General features: G+C 45.3%; 1 pseudogene; it reads right to left on the bottom strand.

Annotated features, from left to right (window-relative positions):
- Positions 1-445: 445 nt before the first annotated feature.
- LOC129822550 (acetylcholinesterase-like) overlaps positions 446-12,718 on the bottom strand; it is a 63,463-nt pseudogene continuing 51,190 nt past the window's right edge.

Genomic DNA, 12,718 nt, shown 5'->3' on the forward strand with positions numbered 1-12,718 from the left:
TCTTTGTGGTCATTTGTGCCTGTGGTTTTTGGCTTGACCTATATTTGGAATAAACATTCTCATTTGGAACTTTGCTCTCTGTGCTTGACTCCACACCCACCACTTCTAGCTAACGTGACACCAAGTTTATCATTTTAAAATGCTAATTGATCATTAGAAAACCCTTTTGCGATTATGTTAGCAACGCTGAAAACCTTTGTCCTGATTAAATAGACAACTCAGTTAATTTAGCTTGTCAACACATCTTACAAAAACAAGTAATAATGAAATCAATCTCTCATCCACTTGGAGCCATGAGAGATTGACATGCATGTCATTAAGTCGGAAGAAGCCTTGTGATGTCCTGTACTCAAACTCCTGGGTAGCACAGTGTTTTTGCTTGGTAAGCAATATGTTTCTCACCATAGAGCTGCCGATGTTAAATGGGCCGGTCTCTCAGGGAGCCTCATGGTCTGATGAGGGTGGGAGCTCCGAGGATCTGATCCTGAGGTAGAAGCCCCTGGAGAGGGAGACAGAACAGAGTAGAAAGACGCAGGTACCTCCAGATCCAATCTAAAATGGGAAGCACCAAAAGAGGAAGGTGATATAACTTCTGGATCCAGGGCGGCAAAGCCGTTTCTGTTCTGTGTCAGGTCCGGGCTCAACATCTCCAAGGAGATCCCCGTTGCCAGAGGATGCGTTCATCGACTTCCACAGCGAGTGACGTATCTCCATGGCTGGTTGGGTCGAGAACAGCTCCATTCTCCACGGAAAAGGGGAGACCCCTTCGGAGTGGAACAATGCTGACCACCAGACAGTCGGCTGCTGAGAGCCGACACGGAGGCGACACTTCCACCAGACCAGAGCGGTGTCCGGCTACTAGGGTGGAAGAAAAATAAAAAGTATGCGGGCATGGATTCCCCAGTAGTTTGTGTACTTTTTCTACTTGCTTGAAAAGAGTAGGCACTTCGCCCCTGTAGACCTCCGCAAGCAAGCAGTTGCTACATTGAATGTCAGCACCATCCACATTGTCCCGGAACAAAGCAAAGTTAACACAGCTCCTGCAGCACTGGAAATGTTCAATAGCGACCTTAATTTGAGATCGCCGAGCCAGCTAGGCTAACTGGGCTTCCGTGTCTCTCCCTTCTGCGGAATCTGGAGAGATCCCGGGACGGACAGCAGCGCTCACAGCAACTAAGCTTTTTATTTTTTTTAAAGTAGATAAAAACACGACAGAAGTGTGCTATATGGCAGACCAATCCAAACTCATCTCTCGACATGTCCAGTCCACTTATCATCTCAGCCAATCATGGCTAGTGGGCAGGTTGCTCGCTTTTTCTGTGGTTAAACCACCTAGGCTTGTAATTTCACAAATGTATTCTTATTTACAGATGGCATACAACTTTGTAATTAAGGCACATGAATGTGCACATGTTCAAGAAGGCAAAAAAATGCATTTTCTTTTTTTTTTTAAGTTTACATTCAAATGGCTTTCCTGTGAAGTAATGACCTGCAACATAGTTTCCTGAAACGGGTAACATTTATAATTTCCATAAAAATACTGCATGTAAAATGTGTCCTTACAATTTGTGCAGTTCAAAGCAATAAACAGGAATAGAGATGAAAACCTTGTGTCCTGTATATTTGTTCAAGATAAACATGATTTATTCACCCATGTCTTGATTATAATAGATTTTTGTTTACAAAATAAAAATGACAATCATTTTTTTTATTTTTTATTATTGTGCTTTTATTGGTAAATGTGATCTAGCAAATATCAGCCATTAATTGATATGCATTCCATGTGACTAACTCATGAAGCTGGTTGAGAGAATGCAAAGCTGTCTAGGCTACTTTCAAGGCTACTTTCTAGGCTACATTGAAGAATCTAAAATCTAAAATCTATTTTGATTTGTTTAACGCCTTGAATGAGTAGATACAACGCCTTGAATGAGTAGGTGTATCCAAACTTTTATATATAAATAATTCCACTTCAGTAGGACCATTTAATTCCAACAGAATGTTGTGTGATTAATGACCCAAATCCTGACATTAAACAGCTGGAGACAGGATGAGGACATTCCCATCCCTCTCCCTCCATCCCTCCCTCCATCCCTCTCTCCATCCCTCTCTCCATCCCTCTCTCCATCCCTCTCTCCATCTCTCTCTCCATCTCTCTCTCTCTCTCTCTCTCTCTCTCTGTCTCTCTCTCTGTCTCTCTCTCTCTCTCCCTCTCTCTCTCTCTCTCTTTTCCTCTCTCTCTCTTTTCCTCTCTCTCTCTCTCTCTTTTCCCCTCTCTCTCTCTCTCTCTCTCTCTCTCTTTTCCTCTCCCTCTCTTTCTCTATCTTTTGCTTTGTTCTCACTAAAAGTGTGAAGCGGTTTTAACAGTTCCCATGTGCCTGCATTGCTCTATACAACTTAAAGTTGTAACCAACAGCACCCCCAAATGAATAGATAAATAAATAAATAGGCACACAGGAGTCTCCCCATGACACCTCTAATGTATTGAGAATAAATGGGACGATTTCTACACTAGGCGTCTGATAAACGTCAATTTGGCAGTTGGTGGAGATGACTGGACTGTGTGTGTGACTGTGTGTGTGTGTATCTGCTTGGATGCATGGTGTGGGCAAATGGTTGGTTGTTGAGGCAGCGTCTGGATAACCGCCTTTGGCAGTTTGTGATTACCTCTCCGCTCCCCCACCCTTTCCTCTTTACCTCTCCTCACATGCACACACACACACTTACTCACTCACAAATACTAAACAGACACTATCCTCCTACCACACCCCAGCCTTCCCACACGACCCTCCCATGGTCTGATGCTGTCAGTGGTAGACCCAAGGGATTGCCCCCAGCCAGAAACCTCACTCCCCCAGTCACTAGCCTCTTTTACAGTCACTTTATCCTGTTATCAGCCTCAGGCTGCAGAGCCAGCAGATAGTAAGCACCAAGGGAGGTTGTGCTGGGAATAGAACAATGGGGCTACAGATGCTCCTACCTGCTAGCAGAAGATACTGGAGAAAGCCAGAGCAGGGAAAAAAAACAAGAGGCTATACATTTGCAAATGTGCTAAATGTATTATGTCGTTCAGCCTGTGGGGTAGGTCTACTATTAGCATCAGTCCTATGTGGGCAAGGCATAGTACTGCTAACTTTTAACAATCGTATGGCATTAGCAATAACAACTACAGGTCAGTGTATGTAATGTAGGGGAGAGTGGGGAAAGTTGAGATAGGTTTTACATTTAGCATCACTTTGTCAAGGGAAATATAGCATTTCTTCTAACAAAGATGTCTACATATATTTTTGGTCTGAGAGTCCTTTAGGTGCCTTTTGGCAAACTCCAAGCAGGCTGTCATGTGCCTTTTACTGAGGAGTGGGCTTCCGTCTGGCCACTCTACCGTAAAGGCCTGATTGGTGGAGTGCTGCAGAGATGGTTGCCCTTCTGAAAGGTTCTCTCCACAGAGGAACTCTGAAGCTGTCAGAATGACCATTGGGTTCTTGTTCACCTCCGTGACCAAGACCCTTCGCCCCCGATTGCTCTAGGAAGAGTCTTGGTGGTTCCAAACTTCTTCCACTTAAGAATGATGGAGGCCACTGTGTTCTGGGGACCTTCAATGCTGCAGAACTGTTTTGTTACCCTTCTCCAGATCTGTGCCTTGACTCAATCCTGTCTTGGAGCTCTACAGACAATTCCCTCGTCCTCATAGGTTGGTTTTTGCTCTGACATACACTGTCAACTGTGGGATCTTAAATTGACAGGTGCGTGTGCCTTTCCAAATCATGTTCAATCAATTTAATTTACCACAGGTGTACTCCAATGAAGTTGTAGAAACATCTCAAGGATGATCAATGCAAACTGGATGCACCTGAGATCGATTTCAAGTCTCACAGCAAAGGGTCTGAAGGTATTTCTGATTTTATTTTTAGTAAATGTGCAAACATTCTAAAAACCTGCTTTCGCTCCGTCATTATGGGGTATTGTATTTAGATTAATGAAGAAAAACATGTATTTAAAACATTTTAGAATAAGAGTGTAACGTAACAACATGTGGAAATAGTCAAGTGGTCTGAATACTTTCTGAATGCGCTGTAGATACGTGTGCACATTTTGTTCATATCCTTTGCTAGTTCATGAGTTATTTGCCTCGTTATAGATTATTTGTAGTCAGCAATGTGGGAGTGATTGCTTTCTACAAGAACACAAATGTGTACAATTCTAGACATCTTTGAAAAGCAAGTCAGGTAAAGAGATTTTTGTTGGTCTTAAAGGGGCGTTGTTGCATTTTGAGACAGGCTTGAAAAAGCTAAGTAGCCAATAAGCAGAGGGTAGCATAATTTGTCTGATTCTATGTAATAATGGTAGGGGAATAATAATGCATTTCATTATGTAAATTAGTTTCCTGCATCAAATAACACAACAACATTTTCAGTCACATCCTTGTCTGAAGGACAAGTGGATAAACAGGAGCAGTTTAATGTCAATGGTTTTTTTCTTCCAAAAGTCTCATGGAATGTAGGCCTACATTGAACACCACACATTAGTTGCTCCTAACAGCTATTTCCATCTTTTGGGGATTCTTTTTCTCCATTATTTTTGATAGTAGGCCACTCTGGTAGGCCTACATTATGATCAAATAGCCCCAGTAGCCTACTTGACCACTGTTAAAACTGTTAAAACTGCAACTTAAAGGGGATGCAGCCTCTGTGTTCACAGTAAACACACACTGGAAGATCCACAGAATTTTCACAACGCTCAAGGCTGCTCTCAGCATACCTGAAATTTTCCTCAGTGATGATTTTTTTAGGGAACATTGGATATAATAATTGAAACCTCAAACACCAAAAATTATTTGACTTGGTGAAAATCTGTTCTATGGACCGAACTTTCGGGAAAACTTTTTCCATAAAATTATGACTTTTTCCTAAATAGTTGGTCAAATGATTAATGTTGTGTATGGTTTCCTAGAAACAAGGGTGGCTCAATTTACCCCTTTGGCTCCACATACCACACTCTCCCCTGAGGCTTAGAGATTGCATTAGCAAACATCTTGCACCCCTGGGTCAGTTTTTTACCGTAAATATTTGAATCTCACTTTCAACCTACGATCTAAATATACTTTCCTGCAGTAATCTAGATTACTGTCCATTCAATCCAAAATAGCGTAGCAGCCGGACGTGAGCTTCTCTTGTCCCGTCGTGTCCTTCGAGGTTACCTAGCCAGCTACACTTTCAAACAAAGTCAACAACGCAGCCACTGCTGGCTAGCCTACTTCACCAGTCAGCAGTACTGTATCATTTTAATCATTTTAGTCAATAAGATTTTTGCAACGTAAAGCTTAACTTTCTGAACATTCGAGACGTGTAGTCCACTTGTCATTCCAATCTCCTCTTCTGTAGCCTGTCAACTATGTGTCAACTATGTGTCTGTCTATCCCTGTTCTCTCCTCTCTGCACAGACCATACAACCGCTTCACACCGCGTGGCCGCGGCCACCCTAACCTGGTGGTCCCAGCGCGCACGACCCACGTGGAGTTCCAGGTCTCCGACAGCCTCTGGAACTGCCTGTCTGCGGCCAACAAGGCAGAGTTCATCTCAGCCTATGCTTCCCTCCAGTCCCTCGACTTCTTGGCACTGACGGAAACATGGATCACCACAGATAACACTGCTACTCCTACTGCTCTCTCCTCGTCTGCCCACGTGTTCTCGCACACCCCGAGAGCTTCTGGTCAGCGGGGTGGTGGCACCGGGATCCTCATCTCTCCCAAGTGGTCATTCTCTCTTTCTCCCCTTACCCATCTGTCTATCGCCTCCTTTGAATTCCATGCTGTCACAGTTACCAGCCCTTTCAAGCTTAACATCCTTATCATTTATCGCCCTCCAGGTTCCCTTGGAGAGTTCATCAATGAGCTTGATGCCTTGATAAGCTCCTTTCCTGAGGACGGCTCACCTCTCACAGTTCTGGGTGACTTTAACCTCCCCACGTCTACCTTTGACTCATTCCTCTCTGCCTCCTTCTTTCCACTCCTCTCCTCTTTTGACCTCACCCTCTCACCTTCCCCCCCTACTCACAAGGCAGGCAATACGCTTGACCTCATCTTTACTAGATGCTGTTCTTCCACTAACCTCATTGCAACTCCCCTCCTAGTCTCCGACCACTACCTTGTATCCTTTTCCCTCTCGCTCTCATCCAACACTTCCCACACTAACCCTACTCGGATGGTATCGCGCCGTCCCAACCTTCGCTCTCTCTCCCCCGCTACTCTCTCCTCTTCCATCCTATCATCTCTTCCCTCTGCTCAAACCTTCTCCAACCTATCTCCTGATTCTGCCTCCTCAACCCTCCTCTCCTCCCTTTCTGCATCCTTTGACTCTCTATATCCCCTATCCTCCAGGCCGGCTTGGTCCTCCCCTCCTGCTCCGTGGCTCGACGACTCATTGCGAGGTCACAGAACAGGGCTCCGGGCAGCTGAGCGGAAATGGAGGAAAACTCGCCTCCCTGCGGACCTGGCATCCTTTCACTCCCTCCTCTCTACATTTTCCTCTTCTGTCTCTGCTGCTAAAGCCACTTTCTACCACTCTAAATTCCAAGCATCTGCCTCTAACCCTAGGAAGCTCTTTGCCACCTTCTCCTCCCTCCTGAATCCTCCTCCCCCTCCCCCCCTCCTCCCTCTCTGCAGATGACTTTGTCAACCATTTTGAAAAGAAGGTCGACGACATCCGATCCTCGTTTGCTAAGTCAAGCGACACCGCTGGTTCTGCTCACACTGCCCTACCCTGTGCTCTGACCTCTTTCTCCCCCCTCTCTCCAGATGACGGCCGGCCGCCCAACAACCTGCCCGCTTGACCCTATCCCCTCCTCTCTTCTCCAGACCATTTCCGGAGACCTTCTCCCTTACCTCACCTCGCTCATCAACTCATCATTGACCGCTGGCTACGTCCCTTCCGTCTTCAAGAGAGCGAGAGTTGCACCCCTTCTGAAAAAACCTACACTCGATCCCTCCGATGTCAACAACTACAGAACAGTATCCCTTCTTCCTTTTCTCTCCAAAACTCTTGAACGTGCCGTCCTTGGCCAGCTCTCCTGCTATCTCTCTCAGAATGACCTTCTTGATCCAAATCAGTCAGGTTTCAAGACTAGTCATTCAACTGAGACTGCTCTCCTCTGTGTCACGGAGGCGCGCCGCACTGCTAAAGCTAACTCTCTCTCCTCTGCTCTCATCCTTCTAGACCTATCGGCTGCCTTTGATACTGTGAACCATCAGATCCTCCTCTCCACCCTCTCCGAGTTGGGCATCTCCGGCGCGGCCCACGCTTGGATTGCGTCCTACCTGACAGGTCGCTCCTACCAGGTGGCGTGGCGAGAATCTGTCTCCTCACCACGTGCTCTCACCACTGGTGTCCCCCAGGGCTCTGTTCTAGGCCCTCTCCTATTCTCGCTATACACCAAGTCACTTGGCTCTGTCATAACCTCACATGGTCTTTCCTATCATTGCTATGCAGACGACACACAATTAATCTTCTCCTTTCCCCCTTCTGATAACCAGGTGGCGAATCGCATCTCTGCATGTCTGGCAGACATATCAGTGTGGATGACGGATCACCACCTCAATCTGAACCTTGGCAAGACGGAGCTGCTCTTCCTCCCGGGGAAGGACTGCCCGTTCCATGATCTCGCCATCATGGTTGACAACTCCATTGTGTCCTCCTCCCAGAGCGCTAAGAACCTTGGCGTGATCCTGGACAACACCCTGTCGTTCTCAACTAACATCAAGGCGGTGGCCCGTTCCTGTAGGTTCATGCTCTACAACATCCGCAGAGTACGACCCTGCCTCACACAGGAAGCGGCGCAGGTCCTAATCCAGGCACTTGTCATCTCCCGTCTGGATTACTGCAACTCGCTGTTGGCTGGGCTCCCTGCCTGTGCCATTAAACCCCTACAACTCATCCAGAACGCCGCAGCCCGTCTGGTGTTCAACCTTCCCAAGTTCTCTCACGTCACCCCACTCCTCCGCTCTCTCCACTGGCTTCCTGTTGAAGCTCGCATCCGCTACATGACCATGGTGCTTGCCTACGGAGCTGAGGGGAACGGCACCTCAGTACCTTCAGGCTCTGATCAGGCCCTACACCCAAACAAGGGCACTGCGTTCATCCACCTCTGGCCTGCTCGCCTCCCTACCTCTGAGGAAGTACAGTTCCCGTTCAGCCCAGTCAAAACTGTTCGCTGCTCTGGCACCCCAATGGTGGAACAAACTCCCTCATGACGCCAGGACAGCGGAGTCAATCACCACCTTCTGGAGACACCTGAAACCCCACCTCTTTAAGGAATACCTAGGATAGGATAAAGTAATCCTTCTGACCCCCCCCCCCCCTAAAAGATTTAGATGCACTATTGTAAAGTGGCTGTTCCAGTGGATGTCATAAGGTGAATGCACCAATTTGTAAGTCACTCTGGATAAGAGTGTCTGCTAAATGACTTAAATGTAATGTAAAAATGTAAATGTCCTATGTAAATAGTCTGTTTTGTTGTTTTCTTTCGTATATATTTTAATCTCACTTTCCACCTACGATCTAAATATACTTTCCTGCAGTAATCTAGATTAGTAATCTAGCCATTCTCCCGGCTAGCCGAAGAGGTATACCCGCTCATTCGTGGGCGACAACACCTCTTTTGCCAGTTGGCCTGGAAACTTTGTCGACACGGAGCCCCGCCGATCCATCACGACTGGTCTGCCGACGTAATCGTCCGATGTCGTTTTAACAGGCTTTTCCTTTACGATGTCGCTAGCTTTCTGAGATAAGGTGGGGCTTTACCTAGCATAGACTTATAGATGACCTGGATCCTACCCAACCACTGCGACCTCTATGCTCTTTTTGGCTGTCCCTTGCTACATATTCATTGCCAAACCCACTGGCTCCAGGTCATCTATAAGTCTTTGCTAGGTAAAGCCCCGCCTTTTCTCAGCTCACTGGTCACCATAGCAACACCCACCCATAGCACTTGCTCCAGCATGTATATTTCACTGGTCATCCCCAAAGCCAAAACTTCCTTTGGCCACCTTTTCTTCCAGTTCTTTGCTGTCAATGACTGGAACGAAATGCAAACATCACTGAAGCTGGAGACTTATATCGCCCTCTCTAACTTTAAACATCAGCTTTCAGAGCAGCTTACCAATCTCTGCACCTGTACACAGACCATCTGTAAATAACACACCCAACTACCTCATCCCCATATTAAAGTTCTTACCTAGCTGGTGCTGCAGAGCTTGTATCCACAGGCCAGTAATCATGAGTTGTATATAGCATTAGCATGGCGCCACGAGGCATGTTGATTATGCTAGCTAAGTCCATAACTGTCACGTACTGTATACTACCTCTCCGGCACTCCAGGTCACCAGGCTCCTCATTATTACCTGGCACCGTCGTTATGCGCACCAGTGCCTCATCAGACTCACCTGGACTGCCTCACCTGCCTGATTACCTTCCCTATATATGTCACTCCCTTTGGTTCTTTCCGTAGGCATTATTGTTTCTGTACCAGCGTCCGTGTCTGTACGCCACCTGTGTTTCTTGTTTTGTTTTATGTTAATTTATTTATTAAATACACTCCCGGAACTTTCTTTCCAACTCCTAGCGTACACGTTACACAGAGATGGACATCAGTGTTACCGTATAGCTCCTGTTATGAGTATGAGCCTTCACCTGGGTAGTTAGCATGTGTTTATCATGTGGTTATCATGTGTTTAGCATGTGGTTAGCCAGTGGTTATCATGCGTTTAGCATGTGGTTAGCATGTGTTTAGCATGGGTTTTTTGATGGCTTTAGCATGTGGTTAGCATGTGTTTACAGTGGAGAGGCAGGGAAGTGGTGATGGACACAGGGTCATCATGTGTTTATATCAAGAAAAGCAAACATAGGACAGAAGAAAGGGAAAACGTAGTGGACAGAGAGAAAGGGTGATTTACCAGCTACAGTCTAAAGCACAGTGGACGGAGTTAAAGGGTCATTTACCAACACCTGTCTAAAGCATTGTGGATGGATAGAAAGGGTAATTTACCAACCCCTGTCTAAAGCACAGTGGGCGGAAAGAAAGGGTGATTTAAAAAATATATTTTTAACCAGGCAAGTCAGTGAAGAACAAATTCTTATTTTCAATTACGGCCTAGTGGGTTAACTGCCTTGTTCAGGGGAAGAACGACCGATTTTTACCTTATCAGCTCAGGGATATGAGCTATCAACCTTTCGGTTACTGGCCCAACGCTCTAACCACTAGGATACCTGCTGCCCCAGATAGCCTACATAGCAGAATAAAAGTGAAGTCATCAAAACTATGAAATTACACATATGGAATCATAGAGTAACCAAAAAAGTGTTTATATATTTTAAATTTGAGATTCTTCAAAATAGCCACCCTTTACCTTGATGACAGCTTTGCACACTCTTGGCGTTCTCTCAACCAGCTTCATAAGTTAGTCAACTGGGCTGATGAACTCTAATTTGAGATTATTGGTTCCAACTGCCATGTCTTTGTGAGACGGAGAGTAGGTGATTGGATTATCTCTACATGTGTCGTTCCCACCGTGAAGCATGGAGGAGGAGGTGTGATGGTGTGGTGGTGCTTTGCTGGTTACACTGTTAGTGATTTATTTAGAATTCAAGGCGCACTTAACCAGCATGGCTACCACAGCATTCTGTAGTGATCCGCCATCCCATCTGGTTTGTGCTTAGTGGGAATATAATTTGTTTTTCAACAGGACAATGACCCAACACACCTCCAGGCTGTGTAAGGGCTATTTGACCAAGAAGGAGAGTGATGAAGTGCAGTCACCCGAACTCAAACAAATTGATGAAAAGCAGCCAACAATTGCTCAGCATATGTGGGAATTCCTTCAAGACTGTTGGGAAATAATTCCAGTTGAAGCTGGTTGAGAGAATTCCAAGAGTGTGCAAAGCTAAAATCTTGGCAAGGGTGGCTACTTTGAAGAATCTCAAATATAAAATATATCACACACAAATACACACACACACACACACACACACACACACACACACACACACACACACACACACACACACACACACACACACACACACACAGGTGCAAACACACACCTATATGTACAGACACACAACTACACATTTACAAACATACAAATCTGTGTGTGAATGCATGCTGCTGTTTGTGTTTCACAGTTTGAGTATAAAACCAATAGCTGTTAGTAGCGGTGACTGTGTTGACTAACTATGCTGACTGTGACTCTAATGACTGTGACTCTGTTGACTGTGACTCTGTTGACTGTGACTGTGTTGACTGTGTAAATCTTTGCGTACGTGGTGGTGACTACGTTGACTGGATAAATCATTGTGAAGATATACCATAACAAAGTCATGGGTATAAGAATATGTTGAAGATATCTACACAACGCAGAGGACGAGAATACTAAACCAAATAGAGTACTAATGGTCAATAGGGAATTGTCAATTGAAATAGTTGGGTCAGTTTAACAGCTGTATAGAATCTGTGGAATGTCAGTCCTGGACTCAGAGCTACGTGTGCCACATTTTTATTGGTCTGTACATTGAGTCAGGAGCAGGATACTTGTTATTCGGCCATTGGCCCAGTTGTACTGCAAGGACGTCTGATTGGTCAACCCCAGGCTAGGGTGTGGGGCTATAAATGGTATCCTGTTACTTTGTTCCGTGGAGAGAAACTGAGGATAGTGGGGACTGAACATCTACCTACCAGCATAACATCTGCGATTTGTCGTTTCTTAAATAAATCTATTTTCTCACTCTCATTTGCTTTGGGGTTTGTGTTATTTAAGAATAACATCAACTGCTAACATGGGCATGGTACTCTCTCTGCAGTTCAAGCCATCCTCTCCATCTCCACTCTGTGGCTTGGGTTAGACACAGAGTATCAGAGCATATTCAATCACACACTTGCGCACGTCCTGTGATGCATCGACTCATCTTCCATTCACGTACACTCTACAAACAAAACCCTACGAGGTGAGAGTTTTAAATGAATACCTATCTCTCAATGCACACTTGCTATCTCTGATACATTCAAAACACAGCGACAGACAGACAGACAGACAGACAGACAGACAGACAGACAGACAGACAGACAGACAGACAGACAGACAGACAGACAGACAGACAGTGGATAAGACATGGATGGAGAAAGTGAGACAGAAAAAAATAGACAGTGGCCAGAAGATGAGACTATGATGGCAAGCAAAAAAGAGTGACAGAAAAACATAGAGGGAGAGAGGAATTTTGGATTCCATTGCTCAGAGTTCTGTGTAGCGTGACAGTCTCTCTCCTATCTAAATAGGTTTGGGCTCATGCATATGGATGAGCTACTGTACAAGATAGTAAATTGAGTGTTGGTTTGATTGCTGACTCCTTTTAAATTATTAACGAGGTGGAGGAAAAAGAAAACTACCCATGGAGCATCACTTCACTCTGGACCTGATAGATAGATCACCACTCTCATTACCCAGCAGGCCACATTTAACAGCCTGAACTACACAGAGGATTATTTATTAAGAGTTAAGATCAGATCTCATAAAGAGTGATCATAGACATTATTTTTGACCTGACTCATTGATGTATTTTACTTTGAATTAGACATTAACACATATACACATTTTGGCCCGCTTTGTATGTCATGCATGTTATGATATGGCAGGCAGTGGAGGGGGACCAACAGCTGTAGCTTCAGCCTGAAG

Source organism: Salvelinus fontinalis, chromosome 24 (genome assembly GCF_029448725.1).
Source record: "Salvelinus fontinalis isolate EN_2023a chromosome 24, ASM2944872v1, whole genome shotgun sequence".
NCBI lineage: Eukaryota > Metazoa > Chordata > Actinopteri > Salmoniformes > Salmonidae > Salvelinus > Salvelinus fontinalis.